We start from the raw sequence: 26,122 nt of genomic DNA, 5'->3' as shown, positions 1-26,122 counted from the left end.
TATTGCATAAAAAGGAAACAGAAGAATTTATTTGCCCTCGAATCCATGAGGACGTACCAATTCTTGTAGAATGGAGATACAAGTCTTCAACTAGAGAACCCACCTAGCATTTTCAAATAGTAGGACCATCCTATATAATGAAATTTGGTTACTTTCTCCTTGGATAAACACTTCCTAGTAAGAATTTATTTATTTATTTATTTTAAATTCACATTTAATAATAACTAACATTAATTTTCCAGTGAAAACTGGGGCAAAATTTTTGTTAATTTCTTTTGTTTGTGATGGTTTTCAGGTTTCTTCAAGAGAAATATGGATTTGAAATTCAAGAACAAAGTTTCAACTTTTTTTGAGAATGATTAATCTCATGATAGCCAAAATCAGCTTATTCAATGCCTGTAGCAGCTTGAGTTTCTCACATGTTTTTCTATTCATCTTCGAATCAAGATAACATGCGGCCATTAATGATAGGTGGTCCAAAAGATTATAAAAAAGTATTATAAAGTAAATGAAAAAGAATTTATTTTTATGTAGAGAATAAAAGAAAAAAATAAAGGTTGTAACCCACCCTTGTTATTCATCGAAGCCAAAACTCTAACCCAGCTTTTCCTCGGCTGTGCTACCCACGACATGGAAAAACACCCATGTTATATTGTTTTTAAACATTTTGGTACTTATGCAATAGAGAATCAAAAGAAGAAGTAGAAGTATGGAAAAATATATGACTATTTTTATAGATGGGAGAGGAATTGAGTGAACCCTTCCCACACGTTATTTATCGTCAATCTCTTAAATAATCAAACACAAATTGTAACTTTCTTCTTCGATTAATTTTTGGTATAAGAAAATAAATTATGTCAAAAATTAGTATATTCTTATCAACATAGTTAGAAAAAATGGGGTTACATCCAATTTGTTTTCAGATTTATAACTGAATTTTTTAATTAATGAACTATTTACATTTACATAATATTTAGGGATAATGCACAAGTACCCCCTCAACCAATGCCCGAAATATCAGAGGCACACTTATACTATAGTAAGGTCCTATTAACCCCCTGAACTTATTTTATTAACAACTTTCTACCCCTTTTCAGCGTACGTGGCACTATCTTGTGGGCCCAACGTTGGTTGACTTTTTTTTAAGCTAGTGCCACATAGGCCAAAAAGCGGTAGAAAATTACTTATAAAATAAGTTCAGGGGGGTAATAGGACTTTAGTATTTTATAAGTGTGTCTCTGGGATTTCGGGCATAGGTTGAGGGGGTACTTGTGCATTTTCCCTAATATTTATATTGATTTATAGAAACAAATTTAAAACATTACTCCTCTACAAATTAAATGATGATAATGATGGCAGCCTTGGCGGTGGGCAGGTGGCAATGCTGATTATGTCATTCTTAATATGAATAAAACTAGGAAAAAAAATAAAAACAACAACGATAGAGCGAATGGAAATGTCCACAGAAAAAAAGAAAGAATGATGTATGACCGGGGTCAGCAAACTGGTGTAAGGGAAACAAATGGTAATGAGGTGACGAAGACGAAAAAATATTTTTCCCCACAAAATCCTGATTAAATACTTTCATGCGCCTATGTGAAGTGAATCACAAACAAGGTGCCATGTGAGCAAAAATTGTTTACACAGTTCAAATTCGGAAGGATAGAGGTTTTCAATAGGTACAAGTCTTAGATGAGGTGTCTAAGTGCATTATGTATATAAAATTTAAGGGGCCGTACATGAATTAAGCCTTTTTTTAATTATGGAAAGAAGTAAACAAAGTGAAGAGTTAATAGATGAGATAAAAAAGAAAAAGCTTCCAAATCCCCAACCCTAATCCCGACCCCTAATCCGACCACCAACTCCAGAAAAAATATTATTAAAAACTACTATTTTTGTAAATGTTTAATCATAAATATTTAAATATTTTTTAAAATTTATTTATAACAGAAAAATTTTGAAATTAAATTAAAAACGTGTTTTGGTTATACTTTTCGCAAGAGAAGAAAGTATTTTATGACTTGTTAGTACTTAGGCCTCATTTTTTGCATTTAATAGAAGTCTGAATGTTAATCATTCAAATTCAGTCAATTGAGTGTGATTGATTTTTAGGTCTGAATTTTAATAATTCACATTTAGCCATTTAAGTCCATCTATTTCTTTTTTAAAAAAGCTTCTGAATAGATATGAAAAAACTAGATTTATAGGAGAGTCTTAACAATATTCAATATTTAATACTCTAAAAAAATAACTTCGACTCTCTCTCTCTATCTATCTTATTATGCATCTTGGTCTCTCTCTCCTAAAGATTGAACTAGTAGATTTTCATAATCATTAGGAGTATGTTCTTATATTAACAATTATTTTTGGGGTGTAATGATATTTTTCAAGAACTCTTGTTGTAATAATATCTTTTGGTGTTTATCAAGAACTCAAGATGTGAAAAAATAGTAGTCATGATTAAAAACAACAACAAGATATAGATATATGTGGTTTCTTATTATAATTTAATTTGTTTAGGTCAAAATCATTGAAGACTATGCTACTACATAAGTTCATGATTGGAGTCCAAGTTATACCTATATCTAGTTTGTGACAAAAAGTGATGAAACTCCTAATAATTCTTCATCCCAATCTCCAATTTCTCTTGAAAGAAACGTTTTGAGGTAGAAACTAATGAGAATATGAGTAATATTTTAGAGTTATTCATTAAAAAAATAGTGCACATAGCTTTGAAGAGTACAAAGAAAAAATTAGATGGACTTGGATAAGAACAACCACAAGTTAGAAAATTAGATTAAGGTCATCCGAAAAATGAGAATTCTTTATTTTTTCTGACGAGATGGAATATATTAGGTGTTGATGATGTGAAATCTGCTTTATTATTTTTCGACTAGTACCCATCATACTTGTTGAACTTTTTGATATTATATTAGTCCTATGATATTTTTAGTAATATATTTTCTTAAAGGATGTTTATGTTGAATTCTTAAAAGAAATCATGTTGCAGGTATTTCATATCAATATATAACTTTTATTTGCATATCATATAGTTTTTTAATTCAAATATAAACATTAAATGCTATTTTTTAATTAAAAAGTAATGTTTTTTTCTATAATGTTTTATTTCATATGCATATTCAAATATTAAAACAAACAGTACTAATTCTTCAGTATTCAGAAATAGAAATCACATCTTAATATTTAGATGTGCATTCACATCTATACATCAAGATCTTAATGCACATGATCTTATATTCATATGTTTATTCTGATTAAGACGTCTTAATATTAATGGAAACAAATGAGGGCTTAATGTCTTTAACCAACTTGAGTATTCTTTGATTTGAGAAATAAGTAAATATAATTTAATTGACAATTTGGAATGAAATTTGTAACAGTAATGTCACATTTGGTAGAATGCTTTATATACCAAAACTCACGTGATGTGATATTATGGGGATTAAATATTAAACTGACACATTTGTCTTTCTCTAAATCTTTTTTTCACAAAGTTTCTTAAACAGACACTACAAGTTCAAATAAAACATTTACCTTGTTTTATCTAGTTTGCATCAAAACATACTTTACATCATATATGTATCGATAAAATTAACAAAGATATATATTCCATTCACATAAATAATATATTATATATCTTTACTTATGAATTATGACATATTTTAAACTCTTACACAAATTAGCCTTACAAATGTTACCACAAATAGATCATTCTCTTTATTTCTTTCTCGTCTTTTCTTCCATCATTTTCTTTCTCTCTCTCTCTCTCTCTCTTTCTTCTTCTATCATTTTCTCTTTCTTTCATTCTACTCTTTTTTTCTTTCGGTCGTTTTTCTCTCTCCCCTTCTCTTTTATTCGGTCATATATTTTTTCTTTTTTTCTCTTTTCTTCAATCATTTATCTCTATTTAATTCTTTTCTTTTCTTCAAGTATTTTTTCCTCTCGCTCTTTTTTTAAAAAATGCAATTATATAATGTTTAAAGACTTTCTTAAGATTGACAATTTATTTTCAAAATAAAAATGTAAATCTTGATTAAAGTCAACCCAAATCTGAAATCTCTACAAATTTTAACTTAGAACCTCCTATCCTCTATAGAACTCCGAATATGAAATCAACAACTTTTCTAGACAAGATTTCACATCTAGGGATTGATGAAATTAACGTAGATTTATTTTGACTTTCGAAACTTCAAAAGATCATGAAAATCACTTTTTAACCAACTTAAGCCCATAAAACTTAAAACATATCACACCTTCTTATAGAAGGTCTGGAACATAAACATTAATGACTCATGGCCAAAAGTTGAGAGGGTAAAATGATAAATATCACGGAAATACTAAAAGTAACTGTTCAAATTACATTATCTACCAGTAAAAACTATGTTCGTCCTCGAACATAAAGTAAAATAAAGTACCTGAAGCCTTTAAGATATAAGGATACCTTGCACATATATCTGACTGCATTTCCATGTAGCCTTACCAACTCCACAATGCTAGATATCAAAATCAAAGCCTAGTGACATTGTTTTTTCCCAGAAAAATAGGTAAACCGAAATGAGAACACAAATCCTAAATGTAATGAATATAATATTGAGCTTCAACATATTTAAAAATATAAGAAATTACAGACAACTAAAAATAAGCTAATTGATCTACGAAAATGAAAAATACACCAAATGCATTCACATATAGAGAGGTGATGTCATGACATTGGCTTCCAACAAGTATTTATAACTACCGAGTGGAAGCAACGGTCTAGATAAGATGTAAATTAATGAGAGTAGAGGGTGGAGATTCAGACATGTCATCAATACCAAACAAGAACACGTCACGTTAATTTAACAAACTCTGTAGAGGATAGAAGGGATTAATGGATAATTGGTATCTTTCTCATTTATTCTCTCAGATTTGTCCTTTCTTCTTCTTCCTTCCTAATATCATTCATTCTTCTTCTGCAAATTAAGGACTCATCTATTGAAATTTCCACACTTCAGATTCATTTTCCATTGTATCAAGTTGTAATTCCTTATGTTCAGTTGATTAATAGAATATTGTGCAAAAACTTCTACTTTTCTATTAAAGTTCGGTTTGATAATTATTGAATTGAGGTCAGGTTTTAATAATTGGTATTAGAGCAACGGTGCGCTCAGTTCGTGAAGGTGAAAACGGCTGAACGGACCGGGATGAATATTCTAGAGGATAAGTTGCAGCGTCATGATGAAATTTTTGGAGATCTCACTATGAATTGCAGAGAAATCAATGAAACTCAATCTAGAATCAGGGGAACCTTGGAACTTATTTTGGATCATTTGACAACTATAAAGATCACAAGTAAGAGCTCTTGAATGTGCTTTTACGGTGAGAGATGGGACGCTACCAAATCCCATACAGGAAGATAGGGCCATATTGGCAATTCGAACTCCTAAATGGGAACTACCATGATTCAAAGGGAACAAACATAAGGTATGGTTGCGTAGGTGTGAAAAATACTTTAACCTATATAGAACTGTTAATAATCAAACGGTAGAGGGAGCTTCACTCTATTTTAATGGAGTTGATGAGACATGGTATAATTCACTAGTTTATAATAGAGGAGTAGTTACTTGGGCTGAATTTAAGGTGGAACTCTGTGTGAGATATGGGGAAACAGTGGTTGAAGAAAAAGTCGAGGAATTTAATAAGATATCTTAAACAAGAACTGTAGATGAATTCCTTGGCAAGTTCGAACACTTGAAAGGACAAATGATAATATGAAATTCATCCTTGAATGAGGCTCATTTCCTATCAAGTTTTATTGGGGATTTGAAGGAGGAAATTAAGTTTGGGGTTAATATGTTTAAATCGGTAAAATTAAGAGTAGCTATAGAGATGGCTAGGCTACAGGAGAAAGCAATAGATGCGGCTCAGAAGAAGAACATGACGGCTAAAACTTCTTGTCCGGTGGGAGGGTCTAGTTTCACAAAGAATTCTATGGGAAGTAATCCGAGTCTACTGTTTGTATTGATTTAAATTACCTAAAACCAGTTGCTGTGAACAACACTTGACCAAAACTTTTAGGTTAACCCCAAAAGTATATGAATATAGAAAGGGCAAGAAGTGATTCCTAGGATACAATTGCAAGGCTAAGTAGTTGATATGCACGAGGGTTGAAGAAGAGGCCATACTACCAAATGAAATAGAGGAACATGAAGCACCAGATCTTATAATTGAAGAAAAGATACAACCGGAGCTTATATAGGCCATATGTTTGAGTGTACTATCTTGTAGTAGCCTAGGAGTAAATGCTATATAGGTTAAAGGATTTATCGATAATAGGACACTTGCCGTGTTGATTTATTCTGATAGCACTCACATCTTCATTGACGACAAGCAGATGGTAACATTGGTTATGTGGATGAGTATAGCCCTCCGATGAACATCACTGTTGCTGATGGAAATTATTGATGTGTCATACTAGTTGCCCTTTATTTAGTTGGAAAACAGAAGGAAAAGAGTTCAAGGAGTATATGAGAATCATTAACTTAAAAGGATGTTATCTAGTGCTAGGAAATGATTGGATTATGAAAAAGAATAATTCTACCAAGTTCAATCATTATGAAAAGTATGTGACAGTTGGCATAAAGGGAAACAAAACCATTCTAAATGCTGTGAGTATGATAACTGGTAGTTCCATGGGAAGGCTTATCAATAAGGGTCAATCACTGTGGGCTCATTTATTCATGCTAGGATAAAATTCCTACAATGAGTAGGAGCAGGTGGATGCCACTATACAAGAAGTTTTGGACAAGTACCAGTCTGTATTAGCTCAGCCAAAGAATTTACCACTAGTTAGACAAATGGACCATCCTAATAACTTAAAGCCTAGAGACTCACCAGTTAGTGTATGACCTTGTAAATATAATCACTAACAAAAGGAGGAATTAGAAAAGCAAGTCTCAAAATGCTTACTAATGGGATTATTAGTTATAGCTAATCTCCCTTTTCCTCACCCACATTATTGGTAAAGAAAAAGTATGGCACCTGGGATTTTGTGTACACTTAAAGGGTTGAATGAGATTACAGTAAAATATAAGTACAAAATTCCCATCATTGATGACCTTTTAGATGATCTACATGGAGCGTGGTCTTTTCCGAAATTGATCTCAGGGCATGTTATCATTAAATCAGAATGAAGGCTGAAGATGTGTACAAAATGACATTCAAAAATCACATAGAGAATTATGAGTTTAAGGTTATGTGATATGGTCGTACCAATGCTCCTGCTACCTTTCATGCCCTAATGAATCAGATATTTCAATTGTACCTTAGAAAGTTTGTTTTGGTGTTTTTTGATGATATCCCCGGTTATAGTAAATCATTGTTTGAACATGTAGAGCATTAATTGTTGGTGTTCAACACCTTATTATTCCACTCATTGTATGCAAAAAGGTCTAACTGCTTTTTTGGTCAATCTACAGCAGAGTACTTAGGACATGTTATTAATGCGGAAGGGTTGTCAACTAAGCCTGCCAAGGTGAAGGCTATGGAAGAATGGCCTACCTTTAGAACAGTTAAAGCTTTGAGGGGATTTCTGGGCTTAACATGATATTATAGAATGTATGTACGTAATTATGGAAGCATAAGCAGACCACTATCCGACTTGTTGAAGAAGGATACTTTTGTGTGGACTAAGGAAGTTGATCAATTTTTAGCGGCACTTAAAAGGGCCATGTCTACCACAACAATGCTTGCGTTGCTAAATTATGATGAAGAATTTGTATTAGAGACTGATGCATGTCATTCAGGAATTGGAGCAATGCTATTACAAAGTGGAAGGCCAAAAGCCTATTCTAGTGAGGTATTGGCTATGAAACATACACATAAATCCATCTACGAGAAAGAATATTTAGCTCTATTGAATGCAATAGACAAGTGGAGACATTACCTTCAATACAAGCATTGTGTGGTCAAGACTGACCATTATAGATTGAAATATTTGTTTGAACAGGAGGTTACTACACTAGAGTAACAAAGAGGTCTGACCAAATTGTTAAAGTTAGATTATGAGGTGCAACATAAGAAAGGAGCAGAGAATGGAGTGGTTCATGCACTCTCAAGGCTTTTTGATGGGGTTAGCTTAAGTGAAGTTGATACAATGTCTAACCTACTAGAAGAAAACCACTTGTGTGAAGAAGTCCAGTTAGATGCTATCAGTGTAGCAGTTCAATTTTGGTTCCAAGATGTTGCAGCTAGCTATGAAGAATATCTTATGATTGTATAGCTCATTACACAATTGACAGTAGATAGTAATCGTCCTAACTTGTGGCAATTTTACTTAGGAGTATTGGGAATGGAGGGGAAGATTTATGTGGGCTCGAAAGGACCTATTCGGCATTAGTTGATCGAGACCTTAGCTTCTAACTTAGGGGGCACTCAATCCAACTTGGAAATTTCAAAAGATTATCTCTATTAATTTATTGGCCTTCAATGAAACAAATCGTGGTGCAGTTTGTATCTGAATGTTAGGTTTTTCATATAAACAAGGATGAGAATGTTTCATATCAAGGTTTTTTGCGACCCTTGCCCATTACTATACAGTCATGGAAACCCATAAGTTTGGATTTTATTGAAGGTTTGCCTAAATCCTCAAGCAAATATTTTATTTATCTAGTGGTTGATAGGCTCGCTAAAGATGATCATTTTATAGCTCTATCCCACCATTTCACATCTCTGCAAGTGGCAACTAAATTGTGGAAGTGAGTACACAGTCTTCATGGTTGAACTGAGTCCATTATCTCTAATCGAGATAGGACATTTCTCAGTATATTCTGGCAAGCTCTTTTCGAATTGAATGAAATTCACCTTTTATATAGTTCTTCATATCATCCTCAAATAGATGGGCAAATAGAGAGGGTTAATCGGTGTATAGAAAAATTACTTGAGGTGCATGACTAGTACCTCATAAGTGGAAGCAGCGGTTACCCCTAGATGAGAGGTGGTACAACACCAACTACCACACATACTTGAAATGCGTCTCTTTTGAAGCTCAGTATGGGTACTCACCTCCTCAACTATTGATGGGACCAATGATGGATGTTGTGGTGCATGCTGATGAATATTTGATCACAAAAAGGCAACATGTGCAACAAATTCTTAAAGACAATTTGCTGAAAGCTCAAGAGAGAATGAAAAACTAAGTTAATCTATATAGGACCAAAGGGAGTTTCAACATGGTGCAATGGTATACCTCAAGCTCCAACCGTATAGACATTCCTTCATTGCTCTACGAAGAAATTTGAAGCTCAGCTGCAAATACTATAGCTCGTACCAGATTCTAGAATGTATTGGACCTGTATGATATATCTTCCACCTACTTCTAAAGTGCATCCAGTGTTCCATGTATCGGTTCTCAAAAAGAACATAGGGGCTAGAGAGGTGGTACAATCCATTCTACCAATAACTGGGCAGGATGGTCAGTTTTTGGTTCAACCAGTGGCTGTTCTTCAGCGGCAAATGGTGAAGCCGAACAATCGAGCCAATATGAAATTGCTTATACAGTGGTCGAATGTACCACCATAAGATACTAGATAGGAAGATTATTATTTCAACTAGGCCAAGTTTCATGCTTTTATTATTAACCCTCGGGACAAAGATGATTTGCATGTGAGGGAATTGTCATGACCTTGGCTTCAAACATGTAGTTATAACTACTTGGTAGAAGAAACGGTCCAAATTAGATGTACATTAATGAGATTAGAGAGTGAAGATACAGCCACGTCGTCACTGCTAAACCAGCACATGTCACGTTGATATAACCAACTCTCAAGAGGAAACAGGGGATTGACCGATAAGTGGTATCTTTCCCACTTGTTCTCTCTTCTCTGAGATCTCTCCTTTCTCCTTATTACATCCTAATCTCACTCATTCTTGTTTTTCAAATTAAGGACTAACCAATGGAAATTTCAAAACTTTAAATTCATTTTCCATTTTTTCAAGTTGTAATTCCTTACATTCAGCTAATTAATAGAAAATTATCCCAAAAACATCTACTGTTCTATTAAATTTCTGTATGATAATTGTTTAATTGATGTAAGATTTTGACAAGTGAACAAGATGAAAACCGTATAGTAACTTAAATATGCCTCTAACGGTCATCTCCGATGAATCCGCCTGTGTGTTCTCCTCCAGCGGGAAGCATCCCACGAGATTTACAGAATACCTCGTCTTCTTCCCCAACTCCTTCCCTCTGTTATGCTTCATCGGTTCAAAAAAATCCTCTACTCCACAAGTTTTGTGAAGACCACTGTTTTCTAAGGCAAGCCAACTGTGTTTTTCAAGGCCAATGACTATTATGGATTAATGACAGACAAATGTAAACTTACCTTGGCGGGTAAATTTTCTGCTGGTAGACCTATGTTTGAAACCATCCAAACTGATTTCATATCTCAATTTTCTTTCGAAGGTCAGGAAAAAATATAGCTTTTCAATTTTAGACATGTATTCATTGATTTCACCTGTAAAGAAGACTACTGCAACGTCTATTCGAAGAGAATGATGAATATTGGTGGTTCTTTGATGAGAATTTTCAAATGGACTCTGAATTTTCATCCGGACGAACAAACCACCTAATCTCCTATTTGGGCACTTCTCCCGCAATTGCCGTGGTACATGCTTGAATGGTGGTTCGTCAATCAAGTTCTTAGTATAATAGGTAGGCTTCTACAGATTGATCAGGCGACTACCAAACGATCAAGATCTCATCTTGCAAAAGTAAGAGTTGAAGTCGACCTTCGAAGACCCTTACAAACTTCTATTTGGATTGGAACATTGAATGATGAAGGCAATCCGCACAAAATATTTCAAAAATCTGTCTAGCACATCCATTATTGATGCTTTGTAATCTATCTTAGGAAACCCAGCAATGAAATCGATGCTTACCAACAACCAAGGCCTTTCTGGAATAGTCAAGGTTGTATAAACTAGCTTCCTTCTTACGTTCAGTCATGTCCACTTGACAAACATGACAACTCTTTATGTATGCCATTATGTCATCTTCCATCTTTGGACAGAAATAAACACGAGATAATAGAGACAACATCCTTTCAACACCAGAATGTCCAGCCCAAGAAGAATCATGCACTTCCTTCATCAAGTCTTTGCTCTGATTTGGTACAACGATTCTCCCCCTTTAAAATAGAGAAGATCGTCCTTGATCCAATACCGTCCATTTAACCATCATGCTGATGACCCATCCGTTTAACATACAATGAATCATTTGCCGCACACAACCTGATTCTATCAAAGAAATTAGTTTCACGTTTTTAAATTGAATAAACTACAACAAATACCTCTTTTCAACTAAATGCCTCAACAACTTTGTTGTGTTTCATTGACTTATGTTCCCATACAAAGTCATATTCAGCCAGAAATCCCTGCCACCGTGCCTGTTCAGGACTCAACTTTTTTGCATCTTGAAAAATGTGTTAGCAAAATTGTCGGTCTGTACCACAAATCGAGTTCCCAAAAAATAGACTCTCCAAACCTGCAGGCAATGTACAACAACCATTTCATTTTGATGAGTCGAATACCTTTGTTCTGCATCATTCAATTTTTAAATTTCGAAGGACATGTGATGTCCTTCTTGCACAAATGCACCTCTAATAGCTTTATCAAACGCATCAGTGTGAACTAAAAATGGTAACTCAAAGTCAGGCAACTTATGTATTGGTTCGGATGCGATAACTTCTTTCAAATTTTGAAGCGCTTCCCCACATCTTTCATACAACACCAATTTTAAATCTTACTTCAACAAATTAGTCTATGTCTCTTCCCTCTTTGAATAACCAATAATGAACTTTTTGTAATAATTAGCCAACCCAAGAAATGATAGCAAAACATTAACACTTCTAGGTTCCTTCTAATCAATAATGACCTGCACTTTCTTAGGATCCATTTGAACTTGATTTTTACTAACAAGATGCCCCAAAAAATTTATCTCTTGTTGAGCAATACAGTTTTCAATTGTAACAATAAGTGTATATTTTCTCAACTCAGACAAAACAAAACGTAGGTGATTAACATGTTCCTCCAACGATCGACTATATACAACAATATCATCTTGATAGACAACCATAAAATCATCAAGATAGTCAAACTATACATTATTTATAAAGTTGCAAAACGTAGTTGGATCATTTGTTAGCCTAAATGGCATGTAAAGGAACTCATACGAACTATATCTAGTTACACAAAGAGTCTTTTGTTCATCGTCCTCTGCTATTCTAACATGCCAATAACCTGCCCTTAGATCAAGCTTAGTGAACTAGCATGCCTTGCTCTACATGTCCATAAAATCCTGCACCAATGGAACTAGATATTGTTCTTCACAGTTGCCATGTTCAGCACCCTATAATCTACACACATTCTCCTGCTTCTTTTGAAATAAAATAGGAGCACCAATAGGGAGACTTTGATGGTTGAATTAAACCAGCATCTAACAAACGTTGGACTGTTTACACAATTCATCCAACTCCGTAGGAACCATAAGATAAGGGGCTTGTGCAGGAGCAACTGTACCTGGCAGCAAGTCAATCTTATGATCTATATCCCTCCTTCGTGGTAAATTCTTTGGTAATTCAGGCCGCATAACATCAGCATATTGTTTCAATAAATTCATCAACATAATCAGGCACTTCTACCATAACATCAAGCTTCAATTTAACTAAGGCAAGAACTATAGTTTCATTAGTTTTCTTCAACCCTTTGTCGATTGACATAGCAGAAAAAAGTATTCCCTTGTCTTTCTTCTTCTCAACATTACTAAACTTTCCGAATGGATGAAAACCCTTAAGAAATCCAACATCATTCTTATTCATGACCATCATTCCATCTAAATGAGGAAAAAGAACAAACTTAAATTTTCTTAGAAAATAAGTACAAACTATGATCTCAAATTCACCAAGCGTCATCACCATCAAATTTTGTTTCCCCACTAAACTTCCGGTCGACATAGACACCTCATGAGCCTTTCCCACAATGGCTTGTGCCTTAGAATTAACTGTTTTGACGTAGAAAGGGCTTTTATTCAACTTCAGCCCCAATTTCTTTTAGCAATTTTGACATCCACAAAATAAAGTTAGCCCATGTATCAATAATAGCCATCACACTTTGTTCTTTAACCTTCATTTTTATATGAATAAGTTGAGCATGAAGATTCAAAGTACTGGACGCTCCTTCAACATTATTAACCAACGTAATTTGATTGAAAGACAATCCTAATTGATTCGCCATGGCAACTACAACTTCTTCTTCTTTTTCCCCTTGATTCACATTTCTATCAAGCAAAGTATTCACATTTTTCCAATTTGGTTAAGACTTAGTCAAATGAGGACCACTACAAGTCCAACAGCCCTTTGAATTACTATCTTTATTCTTTGGTGTGTCTTTGCATTATTTTATAGGTGTCTTTCCTTTGTAATTTGTATTGTCCTTATGATTGTCCCTTTTACACTCCCCCTTTTCTTAGTTTTCGAAGCAGAAGGAACATCAGTCACTAGACGAGTCGTTCGGAAATCAACCAACAATCTGCAGTAGCAATTACACCAAGCATATCCTAAACATTCTGCCTCCTAAGTTTGTTTTGAGCCCAAACTTGTATACCCTAAATGAAAATATTTATTTATCCTCATAAAACATATTTTGGATATCTAACATCACAAAGGTAAATTCCTTAATATAATCCCACACAGAACCTGTCTGCCTCTGTTTCTTCAACTTTTCCCTTGCAAGACTAGAGGCGTTGTTAGGAAGAAATTGATCGCACGTTAATTGAACTAAATTATCCCACATATCAATTGTGGTTTGTCCAACACCTACATCATCTGCATTTCGAGTCCTTCACCAAAGTTTAGCATCACCCGTAAAGTACATTGTAGGAATACTCAACTTATCATTCTCACGAACCCTTGAAGCAATAAAATATTGTTCCATATCCCAGATAAAATTTTCTAGTTCATTAACACTTTTTGAACCACCAAAGTCTGTAGGTTCTGGAATTTTCACCTTACACGATTGACCATGACTTGAGCCTAATTTTGCCATACCCTGATAGAGAACAATGATCTACGCGCAAAGGTTTTTATTTTCCTTCTGCAATCCCTTCAATTATAGTGTTGTTGTGTCATGAAAAATCAATATTTCAGCTATGTGTCCATCAACATCTTTTCAATGCACACCAATTTCACTATAAGCTCTTTCAGCATTCAATCTCAAACCAATAATTTGTGTTAAAAGATCCACAAACGTTGGGTCGTTTTGAGTTTCATTAGTGATCCCAATGAAAACTTCAATTTTGCGTGCCAATTCCTACAGTGTTTTGCATGCCAATTCGCATAGTGTCAAGCCAACACACTATCATGCATGGGGGTAAAACAATGCAACAAAGGTCCAAGTTGCATTGTTTTGCCCCCATGCATTCCAAGACCGATGCCCAAACGCTTGAATGTCTGCATTTAGTTAGATCAAGTAGCTTACGAGTCTAATAGTATCCCTGTGTTTGTATTTTAAATCTCCTGTTTATTAGCAGTAGCTCCTTTAAGACCTTGTCATGTCTAGCCAGCTTTTCCTCCACAATCCTAGATCTTGCTCCGTTAGCCTTGTTACCACACGGTCAAACGAACATTGAACTCATACCAATTATCATGACCTCAATAAAGACCTAATTTTTATTAACAAATAAGAGGAGACACTCTTATTTTTGGGACAATTTTTTTGTTATATTCAATAGGAAAACTGGATATTAACTACAAGGAATCGAAAAAGTTACTTAGTGTATGATAACAAAATCAAATGGGTATCCATGGTGATTCTTAAATTTATAGAAGGAACAAAAGGAAAAGATCTTAAGGTAGAAGAGATAAACGAGCTGTAACACATCGTATCCAAAATAGACCCAATAAAATAAAATAAAATAAATATAGATTCAAGAAGTTGAAGGTGCCAGTGACGGATCTAACTATGGATTTTCAGTCGACTTACGGCCTGTCAGTCGAGTTATGGTCAGCCTACTCTTATTTATATGTCACAAAAGACGGTCGACCAGTATGGACCATCCGTCTACTTATTGTGAGACCCCAAAACGAGATAGGGTGTCTAGATACTAACATTTTTGTCTTAAGATTCTATGCTCATAAAATTTCTTATAATATTTCATAGAGGCAGTATCTAAAGTTTGAAGTGATTTGGAAGTCGAACGTCAAGGGACGAACAAGACGTTCGGCGACAAGTCACCTATGTGTCGTATGTGTCTATGCATGCTTAGATTTTTGTGTAATGAGATTTTTAATCCTTTAAATGAGTTATGACGATTTTTTATATTGGTAAATGTAATTTTGAGAAGTTTGGAGGTCAAACGACATAGAACGTCCAAGGCGTTCAAAAGATAGCCCTTAAGACGCTCAACGTGTGTCTTGATGGGGCCTAGCCTGTTTGGACGACTTGCAGGTGTTTGTTTTGGGTGAAACTTATGTGGAAGGTGTACAACCTGTTAAGGGTTGTATTTATATTGGAAACATCCGGGTACAATGTTACAACTCGAATCTAGACCACATACGAGACCGGCGTCGTTAACCTCTCAGAGGTCATAGAAAAGTCTACTTACATCATTCTTACTTTACATAGGTTAATTTTGGCCGAAAATTCAAAACTTTTTGTTTCTTAACATACTTATAAAAGCATTCTCAGTTATACATAGTTGTTCACCATAAACCATCTAAAATCAAGAGATAAGCAACTGAAAGAAATAGTTCAATTCTTATTAAGTGTATAATTTCCAAAATGGCACCAATACATAGTCTGAATAAAAACAAGAATGAAACTCTAGTGGAACATGGTTCACTCGATAAAATATAATACTATTATAGAATATAAAACAACAACATCCTCGAAAGCATGAGGACCTACAAAAATCGGATGAATGTTGAACGTCTGGATAACTGCAGCGATGATCCTGTAGCTTTATCGTCCACCTGTGCCAGCACCTAAAACAGTAGAGTTCGTATAGGGTTAGTAGGAACTTTTACTAAGTATGGGTATATGCAAGCACTCACCAATGTCATGCATGAGAAAGAATAGCTCTTTCCTGACAACATGATTTTGGGAAGTCAAGTCTGTGGACTTACCAAATTGAGATTAGGAAAGTTTCCAAATTGGGATAAGGAAAGTCAATGTGCTTTTCAAATTTTAATTAGGAATGTTTTCCATATTTGGAATAGGAAAGTTATACCATGAGCATAACATACATCATCATAGTTTTCACATTCAGACACAACACATAACATTGACATATATCACACATCATATAGCATACAACACATTTTGCATACAGCACATAACTTCTTTAATATAATTCATTTATATGCCATGAGACCTTGGAACCATGGGCATAACATCAAGACATTCCTGAAATGAGGGCTCAACAGTTGGGACTTCAACTAGGGAGTCTTCATTAGAAAACACAGAGTCTGTTTCGTTCATTCGTACGTACTCCATTTTAGTTCATTCATAGGCTAGTGTAAACACCAGCTATACCTAGGATGTAGTTTAAGACTTTCATTAGGTATGTTGTGAAATGACAAAGAATGAACTAATGTCATTACTTGAATCCAACTCACCTTTTGATTATTCTATCCTAACACCTTTGGTATCATTCATTTTATTATGCGCATCATTTGAGGCTAGACTCATTCATTCATTGGGAACTTTATCTTTAACCGACATAGATCATGTGAGCATCATGAAATCCAGTGTCTCCCCCACACCGATAAGAGGTAGAATTACCGTCCAAAGTGACCCATAACATTCTAGCGTAAATGGAATTTAACCCCGCCAGATCCCAAAACAAGGTATCACCACTCATAGCTAGCGTATCGGTGCTCCATATAAAGTTCCATTACATTCATCTCATACGTCATGGAAGTTGGCTTCTAGTATGAGGACATCGTAGATCATTAGATGATTTCTCATCTCATCATTAGTCTGAAGTGTGTTAAGCTCAATACTTTCATTAGAGTGTTCATAGAGACTGGTCTATTCATTATCTTACACTCTCATAGGTGAGTACGTTTTGGTAACATTTACATAGGCTCAATTGAGATTGCTCTCATCATTTACATTAGCCTCATATCATGTTGTCACCACATTCATTATCATTAGCACCTTTGCTTTTCATAGTTACTCACCTCTTATTACGTTAATGTTCATTTCATCATATGCCAACGCGCTTGACCATTCAGTGTGTTTTACACCCTTATTTAACCCTTCTAGGGTTTCATCATTTCAATGTTCATTTCCTCATTTCATTGTTCATCTCATCTTATGCTAATGCACTTGGCCATTTAGTGTATCTTACACTCATACTTAACCCTTCTTGGGTTCATCATTTCATTACATACATCTTAGGTTCACTTAGTTTTGAACGTACGCTAGACTTATGTGTGTATTTACACTAGCCATGGGGCTTCATTCATAGTTTGTTAAGTGATTCGTACATTCGTAATATTATGTAGTACAAGACTTATGTATCTTGTATATATGCTTAGATCCTGATTTAGATCTGAGTAGGTGGCATTATTCTTGGATATTTTGGTCACGTATGACTTATGTATCAATACGGAAGTTTGGTCAAAGAAACCCAAGTTCGAATCACTTCGATAAATATTTACATTTTTCACTAATTTTATTTTTCCATGATATTGGGACTCTAGATTTAACCCTATCAATAACATTGTATCTTTAGTTTTCTACTTGGTTTTCCTCTTAGTTTGGCCGAAGGGTTGTGGGTTCGAACCACCACAACCACTTTTTATTTTTCATTATCATCTTGTTGCCCAATTTCGCCTAAACCAAGAGGTTGTGGGATCAAACCCCCATAGCCTCTTTGATTTATTCTTAATTTTCGCTGGGAATCAAAAGGGTGAGTTCACAGGTTCTAATCCTGGTGGCTTCACCTCTTTAGAATGTATTAAATTTCTAGATTTTTAACTTTCTTTTAAAAAGAAATTAAGATACACCAAGCTGGAAATTTATTCATTCTTCTTAGCTTCCTTTCATCAACCTTTTCATGTTAGTTCTTAGGGCGTATTCATATACAATTTTAACTCATCATTAGGCGCATCTTTCATGAGTTTATTTGGCTAAAAGATTGTAACTAAATCATCCACATTTCCTTAAATGAACATCACGATTTCTCATGGATTTATGCACATAAAGAAACAACTACAACTTCATCAAATTTTGAGCATCAAGCTGAGATCCATTCCAAAGTCACATACTCTCACACACTTGCACATAATTTCGAACACACATTGATTGTCATTATCATGATTTCACGTACATAAACATATTCACATTCAACACAAAAACATCACACATACCTAAACCTACCCGCAAACATACCCAACCTACGAATTATTGGGAGCTAGTAATAGGGACATGCAACGGGGAAGACAATCCTTGTTTTCGGACTGAATGACTGAATCTTAAGGGGTCTCATGGGCAAGGGACCAATAGGGAAAGAACCCATACCTTATTTGATTGTTCAAACTTTGAAGTTGCTGCGCAAAACCCTCTCCAAAATCTAAGCTTCCTCAACGTCCACACCACTCGACGGACAACTTCTCTTTACCTTAACATTTTTTGATACTTTGTTTTTCTTAAAATTTCAATTGAGTTCTTCAAGTGTGAAGAACTCTTAATATTATTTCTATTCTTTTAGTTTTTTTGGCTGAAACCAACGTGAGAGAAATGATGAAACATGAGAGAGAGATCATGAGAGAGTAGTCTAATATTAGGAGTTTTTGTTTGGGATTTAATCAAACTTGGACTCCTTATTAATTAAAATAAAAACCTGATTTAATTAGCTTAGTGAAAGGACCACTATGCCCTTGAAAAATCAGATTATAAAACATAATTAAATCACAAATATGATGCGTCCATTGGGGCTCGAACTCGAGTGGAGTGACCCTTGCGAGATGGACCATTTCGGGTCCACTCGAGCCTTATTGGTTCTTTAATTAATTAATTCCTAAGGGTAATTACTATATTACGCTTTGCCTGGAAAATACCATTTTACCCTTGGACCCTCAAAACATAAAATTTCCTCCTTTAAGTCCGGTAAAGACTCTTTCGATTAAATCTTCGTTTTAGAGAGCCCTACATGGTTTTTTCAATCCTTTCTGTTAGTTTTCTTGGCCGTAGTAAGGGTTCTGAGGTCTGGTTCTACGCGTATCAATCCGTGTGAACCCTGGGTCTTATCGCAAGCATTGTTGACACCTTAAGCATTTATCTTATTCATTTCTTTTAGGGTTGTTACATTATCTTCCCCTTAGGAATATTTTTCCCCGAATGAGACTACCACTACACATTGTAATGCTAATAAGATCATAACATAATCACCATGCACAGTCAAACAATATCAACAATATACGGAGAGATAAGGAAACATATACTTACGAGTAGGAAGTCTAACCTCAAGAGCTGAAAATATGAGGGTGGCGGGATCTCTTGTCGGCCTTAGCCTGTCACATATTATCCTCTACATATTGATTTCTCCACAATACCTTCACTGTGGAAATCTCCTTGTTCCTCAGCCGCTTGACCTGTCTATCTAAGATCTCAACAGGTACCTCCTCATAAAACAAGTCTTCATATACCCCCAAATCTTCCTCAGCTAGAATTGATACTGGATCACCTAGGCACTTTTTTAACATAGAGACATGAAAGATTGGATGGATAGAACTAGCTCCGAAGGCAATGCTTACTCATAGGCCACTTCACCCATACGTTGTAGGATCTCATATGGCCCATCATACCTCGGACTCAACTTCCCATTTCTACAAAATCTCATCACCCCTATCATAGGTGATGTCTTTAAGTAAACCTGGTGACCAACATCAAATTCTAAGGGCCAATTTCTGTTGTCTACATATGACTTCTGCCGGCTTTAAGAAGTAGCCAACCTGTCCCTAATCACTCTGACCTTCTGTAAGTTCTCATTACTGATCTCTGGACCCAAAATGGATTAATCTCCAACCTCGAACCACCCAACTGGAGATCTACACCTCCTACCATATATTGCCTCAAACGGTGCCATCCCAATGCTGGAGTGATAACTATTATTATACGAGAACTCTATCTAAGGCATATGGTCATCCCAGCTTCCTTTGAAGTCAATTACACATGCCCTCAACATGTCCTCCAATGTCTGAATGGTGCACTCTGCCTGCCCATCAGATTGAGGATGAAAGGCGGTACTAACCTTTACCTGCGTGCCCAATCTTTTCTGGAAAGATCTCCAAAAATGTGAAGTAAACTGAGCTTATCTATCTGAAATGATAGACAAAGGAATCCCATGCCACTTCACAATCTCATCAATATAAAGTCTCTCATAATCTTCGGCTCTTTAGGTAGACTTCATAGAGATAAAGTGAGCAGACTTAGTCAACCAGTGCACAATAACACATATGGAGTCATGCTGCCTCCTAGTTTTCGGAAGACTAACCACAAAGTCCATATTAATGGCTTTCCACTTCAAAGTTGAAACGTCAATAATCTGAGTCAGACCACCAGACTTAAGATGCTCTGTCTTAACTTGCTGACAATTAGGACACTTAGCCACATATTCTGCAATGTCCTTCTTCATGCCATTCCACCAATAAATCTGCTTAAGATCAAGATACATCTTGGTGGAACCTGGATGTATGGAATATCTGGAACCATGGGCCTCTGCCACAATCCTGGTCCGCAATTCATCCACATCTGGTACACATAGCCTATCCTGATACCCAAGTATGCCATCACCTCCCAAAGCGAAAGACTTCTTAATTTTTAACAACACCGAGTCCTTAAGCTCCATTAACATAAAATCAATATGCTGACCCTTCTTGACTTCAACTACCAAGGATGATTAGGAACAAGGTAGAACTGAAACACCCCTAAAAGTAGAGTCAACCAATCGTACACCCAGTCTGGCAGTCCGTGTACATCTTTTGCCAACTCCTTCTTCTTGTCCTCAACGTGGGTTGTACTCCCCATGCTTATCCTGCTCAAAGCATCAACCACAACATTAGCCTTACTACGATGGTAGTGCACATTCATGTCATAATCCTTCAAAGGCTCCAACCATCTCCGCTGACGTAGATTCAACTCCCTTTATGTGAACACGTACCGGAGACTCTTATGATCTCTGAACACATCCACATGCACTCCATACAGATAATGACTCCACAACTTCAGTGCACACACCACAGCTGCCAACTCCAGGTGATGAGTGAGAGAATTCTTCTCATGAACCTTGAGCTGTCTGGAAGCATAGGCTATCACCTTACCAACTTGCATAATAACACACCCAAACCAACCTTAGATCTTCACAATAGACAGTGTAATTCTTACCACACTTAGGCAGAGTAAGCACCGGGGCTGAAGTTAGTCTGTTTTTGAGCTCCTGGAAACTCTTCTCACAAGTGTCCGTCTATTCAAACTTGGCTCTCTTCTTCGTCAAAGCCGTCAGTGGGGTAGCAATGGAAGAAAATACCTCCACAAACCTGTAGTATTAACCAGCCAATCCCAGAAAGCTGTGGATGTCAGTCGGAGTAAGGGGCTTTGGCCAGTTCTTAACAGCTTCAGTCTTCTTGGGGTCCACCTCTTCACCTTGATCGGACACAACATGACCCAGGAAGGTCACTGATCTTAGCCAGAATTTACACTTGCCTAATTTGGCATAGAACTGATGTTGTCTAAGTACCTGCAAGGTTAGTCTCAAATGTTGTCCATGCTTTTTCTTGGTCTTATAGTAGATGAGAATGTCATCAATGAATACAATGACAAAAGAGTCAAGCTATTCACGGCAGACCCTGTTCATAAGATCCATCAATGCAGCAGGTGCATTCGTGAGACCAAATGACATGACTAGAAACATATAGTGACCATAACGGGTACGAAAGACTGTCTTTGTGATATCTCCATCCCTAACCCTAAGCTGATGGTACCCTGAATGAAGATTAATTTTTGAAAAGAAACTATACCCTTGGAGTTGGTTAAAAATGTCATCTATTTTGGAAAGTGGATACTTGTTCTTGATAGTGACTTTGTTGAGATGCCGATAATCGATACACATTCTAAGGGTCCCGTGTTTCTTCTTTACAAACAATAATGGAGCGCCGCAAGGGGATATGCTCGGCTGAATGAAACCCTTATAAGTGAGATTGTTCAATCGCAACTTCAACTATTTGAGTTCTGCTGGAGCCATCCTATAAGGAGGAAATGAGATTGGGTTAGTATCGGGTTCTAAGTTGATACCAAATTGAATCTCTCGAAGGGGAGGAACTCGAGGCAAATCTTTAGGAAACACATCTAGGAATTTATTCACTACAGGCACTGAGTCTATGGAAGGAATATCATGATCTAAATCATTAACACTCACTAGATGACACAATAACCCCTTGGACATCATTTTATTGGCCTTAAGATTTGAAATCATGGGATTAGGACGACTCGAATTGTACCCCACCCAGAGTAACTCTTCTTCATAGGGAAGCGAAATCTCACCACTCTACTACGACAGTCCAAGCAAGCATAACAACTGTGAAGCCAGTCCATGCCAGGAATAACATCAAAATCATGCATGGGTAACTCAACCAAATCTGCACACATAGTCTTACCACTTAAAACTATTGGGCAATCCTTGTATACTCTATCAGTTCATACATTTTCTCCTAAAGGTGTACTAACCACTATAGGATCATGCAGAACTTAAGGCAATATCCCAAAAGTGAGAGCAAGCAAAGGAGTTACGAAGGAAAGCGTAGACCCTAGATCAAGTAAAAGACAAACAGAAGTTGAGAATACCTGCAGCATAGCTGTGACCACATAAGCAGACTTCTCCTGCTCCTCCCTGCCCTTCAGGGCATAGAACATGTTCCTCATAGGAGGCTCGGCTGTTGCTGCACCCTGTGGATTTGTCTTAGGCTGAGCATTACATCCAACCTGATCTCTATTCTGTGGGCAATGTCTAACCATGTGCCCACTCTTACCGCAATCAAAGTAGGCATTACTGCCCTGTCTGCACTCTCCGCAATGATCTTCGCCACACTTAGAAAAGTATTTCTTAGGACGGTTCATCTAACCTCCATTGCCCTTCTTGGGCTCAAGTCTGCCTCCTCTTGCTGTTCTACTCCTGTGAAAGTTAGAGTTCCCAAAACTCTATTGCCCCTTCTTGAACCTGGGCTGCTCACGGACGCCAAAATTGTTTCTGTGGCTTCCATGGTTGGGTCCTTCCTGATCTTGAGTCCTAGGCCTCCTAACATCATGAACACCTCTCTTCTTGCGGTTTTTGACTACCTGCTGGACATGCACCATTAACCTTGAAAGGTCCAAATTATCATGGAGCATCATAGACCGACACTCCTCCTTCAGGTATCCATTGATTCCCGTGAGGTACATGCTCATCTAATCCGTGCTGTTCGAAACCAGGGAGCTAGCATACCTTGATAATTTCAACAAGGCTCAGTACTCTCCTCATTCTTGCTATTAAATAGTATGGAAAATAACATACCTTGATAGCTTAACAAACTTCAGGGAATACTCCATGACTGTCAAATATCCTTGTTTAAGGTTGATGAACTCCTAAACCTTGGCTTCCCTCATCTCTCTAGGGAAGAATATCTCAAGAAATGTTGTCTTGAACAGCTCCCAAGTGACTGGCAGTCCACCAAAAACTCGGCTATCTTGCCACATCTTGCACAAAGTCTGTGCAACATCCTTGAGCTGATAAGAAGCCAGTTCAGCCTTCTCATTATATGTGGCCCCCATAGCAACAAGAATCTTATGTACCTCGTCTACAAACTCCTGAGGAACCTCTGATGTCTTAGACCCTTTTGATATAGGAGGGTTCATCCTCGTGAAGTCTTGCAGCCTGTCAGCCATGGTGCCAACCGGTGGGTTCTCTCTCTGAACATCCTACAGGTTGACAATGAAGTCATAGACTGAGCCTTCATTGTAATGGCCTGTGCCATCTAAGCCAGATGCCCTCACCTCAGCATCAGTCAACCCAACGGGGTTAACTGGCATGGCAACTCCTTGAGCTGGAGCCTGAGGTGGATTCTAATTACCCTAAGCAGCTGGTCCTCCTCTCCTCTAACCATTACCTCTCCTAGTGTTCATTCTCTGGAGAAAAACAAGGATTTCTGTCAAACACTCTGATAACACCAAGAATTCAAACATTAGGAAAAGCACGATAAGATCAGATGAAAGGAAATTTTCCTACATATCATGCAGTCTCTAATCCAGGATAGTGGTGCACTTCACTACCATGACTTATAAACTACTCAATGTGGTTTATGTTAACTTATATTCCTCGGACTTTAACCTAGTTCTCTGATACCAACTTTGTCACGACCGAACTCTAGACCCTAGAAGAGACAGGCATCGTTGACTCATAAAGGTCGCAGACAAGACTACTTACGTCATTCTTACTTTACATAGGTTAATTTTGGCGGAAACTTTGAAACTTTTTGTTTCTTCAAATATTTATAAAAACATTCTCATTAATACGTAATTGTTCACCATCAACCATCTAACATTAAGAGATAAGCAACTGAAAGAAATAGTTCAATTCTTATTTAGTGTATAATTGCCAAAATGGCACCAATACATAGTCTGAATAAAAATAGGAAAGAAACGCTAGTGGAACATGCTCCACTAGCTCAACTCTAAAACTAAGCTAGAATATAAAACAACAGCATCCTCGAAAGCATGAGGACCTACAAAAATCGGATGAATGCTGAACGTCCGGATAACTGCAAACGATGATCCTGCAGCCCTACCGTCCACCTTTGCCTGCACCTAAAACGGTAGAGTTCGTATAGGGTTTGTACACACATGTACTAAGTATGGGTATATGCAAGCACACATCTAGGACATGCATGAGAAAGAATAGCTCTTTCCTAACAATATGATTTTTGGAAGTCAAGTAAGTGGACATACCGAATTGAGATTAGGACACTTTCCAAATTTTGATTAGGAAAGTCAATGAGCTTTCCAAATTTGAATTAGGAGAGTTAGTGAGATTTATAGATTTGGAATAGGAAAGTTATACCATGAGAATAACATACATCATCATACTTTTCACATTTGCATACAACACATAACATTTACACATTGCACATATCATATAGCATACAACACATTTTGCATGTAGCACATAACTCCTTTATTACCATTCAGTCATATGCCATGAGACCTTGGAATCATGGACTTAACATCAAGACATTCTAGAAATGAGGGCTCAACAGATGGGACCTCAACTAGGGAGTCTTCATTAGCAAACACAGAGTCTGCTTCGTTCATTCATACCTACTCCATTTAAGTTCATTCATAGGCTAGTGTAAACAACAGCTATACCTGAGATGTAATTTAAGACTTTCATTATGTTCGTTGTGCAATGACCATGAATGACCTAATGTCATTACTTGAATCTAATTCACCTTTTGATTATCCTATCGTAGCACCTTTGGTATCATTCAATTCATTATGTGCTTCATTTGAGGCTGGCATCATTCATTTATTTGGAACATTAACTTTAACCTACATAGATAATGTGAGCATCATGAAACCAGTGTCTCCCCCACACCTAAAAGAAGTGGAATCACCGACTAAAGTGACCCATAACATGCTAGCGTACTTGGAAATTTAACCCCGCCATATCCTTGTATTGGTTGTATTGGTTCGAAGACTAGGAGATATAAGGAGACCCATACCCGGCAAGCCGGAAAGTATCATCTCATGAGAGTTACGTGAACCTCCTCCCTTCCCGAAAGAAGGCATCACCGCTCATATGTAGCCTATTCTCAGTATAAAGTTCCATTACATTAAACTCATACTTCATGGAAGTTAGATTCTAGTATGAGGACACCATAACTCATTACATGATTTCTCATCTCATCATTACTATTAAGTGTGTTAAGCTCAATACTATCATTACAGTGTTCATAGAGACTGGTCTATTCATTATCTTACACTATCGTAGGTGAGTATGTTTTGGTAACATTTACTTAGGCTCATTTGAGAT

General features: G+C 36.5%; 2 long non-coding RNA genes across 2 annotated transcripts; one reads left to right on the top strand and one right to left on the bottom strand.

Moving 5' to 3' along the window:
• Window positions 1-4,338: 4,338 nt before the first annotated feature.
• LOC114077652 lies at window positions 4,339-9,326 on the bottom strand. Its single transcript, XR_003579001.1, has 2 exons — window positions 9,248-9,326; window positions 4,339-4,534 (listed from the first exon to the last, which is right to left on the bottom strand). It is a non-coding gene; the product is annotated as an uncharacterized LOC114077652 (long non-coding RNA).
• LOC107012881 lies at window positions 4,608-9,979 on the top strand. The gene is made up of 2 exons (XR_001456101.2): window positions 4,608-5,484; window positions 7,479-9,979. It is a non-coding gene; the product is annotated as an uncharacterized LOC107012881 (long non-coding RNA).
• The last annotated feature ends 16,143 nt before the right edge of the window (window positions 9,980-26,122 follow it).

This window comes from Solanum pennellii, chromosome 1 (assembly GCF_001406875.1).
Source record: "Solanum pennellii chromosome 1, SPENNV200".
Classification (NCBI taxonomy): Eukaryota; Viridiplantae; Streptophyta; class Magnoliopsida; order Solanales; family Solanaceae; genus Solanum; species Solanum pennellii.
This window is presented reverse-complemented; position numbering and strand designations above follow the sequence as displayed.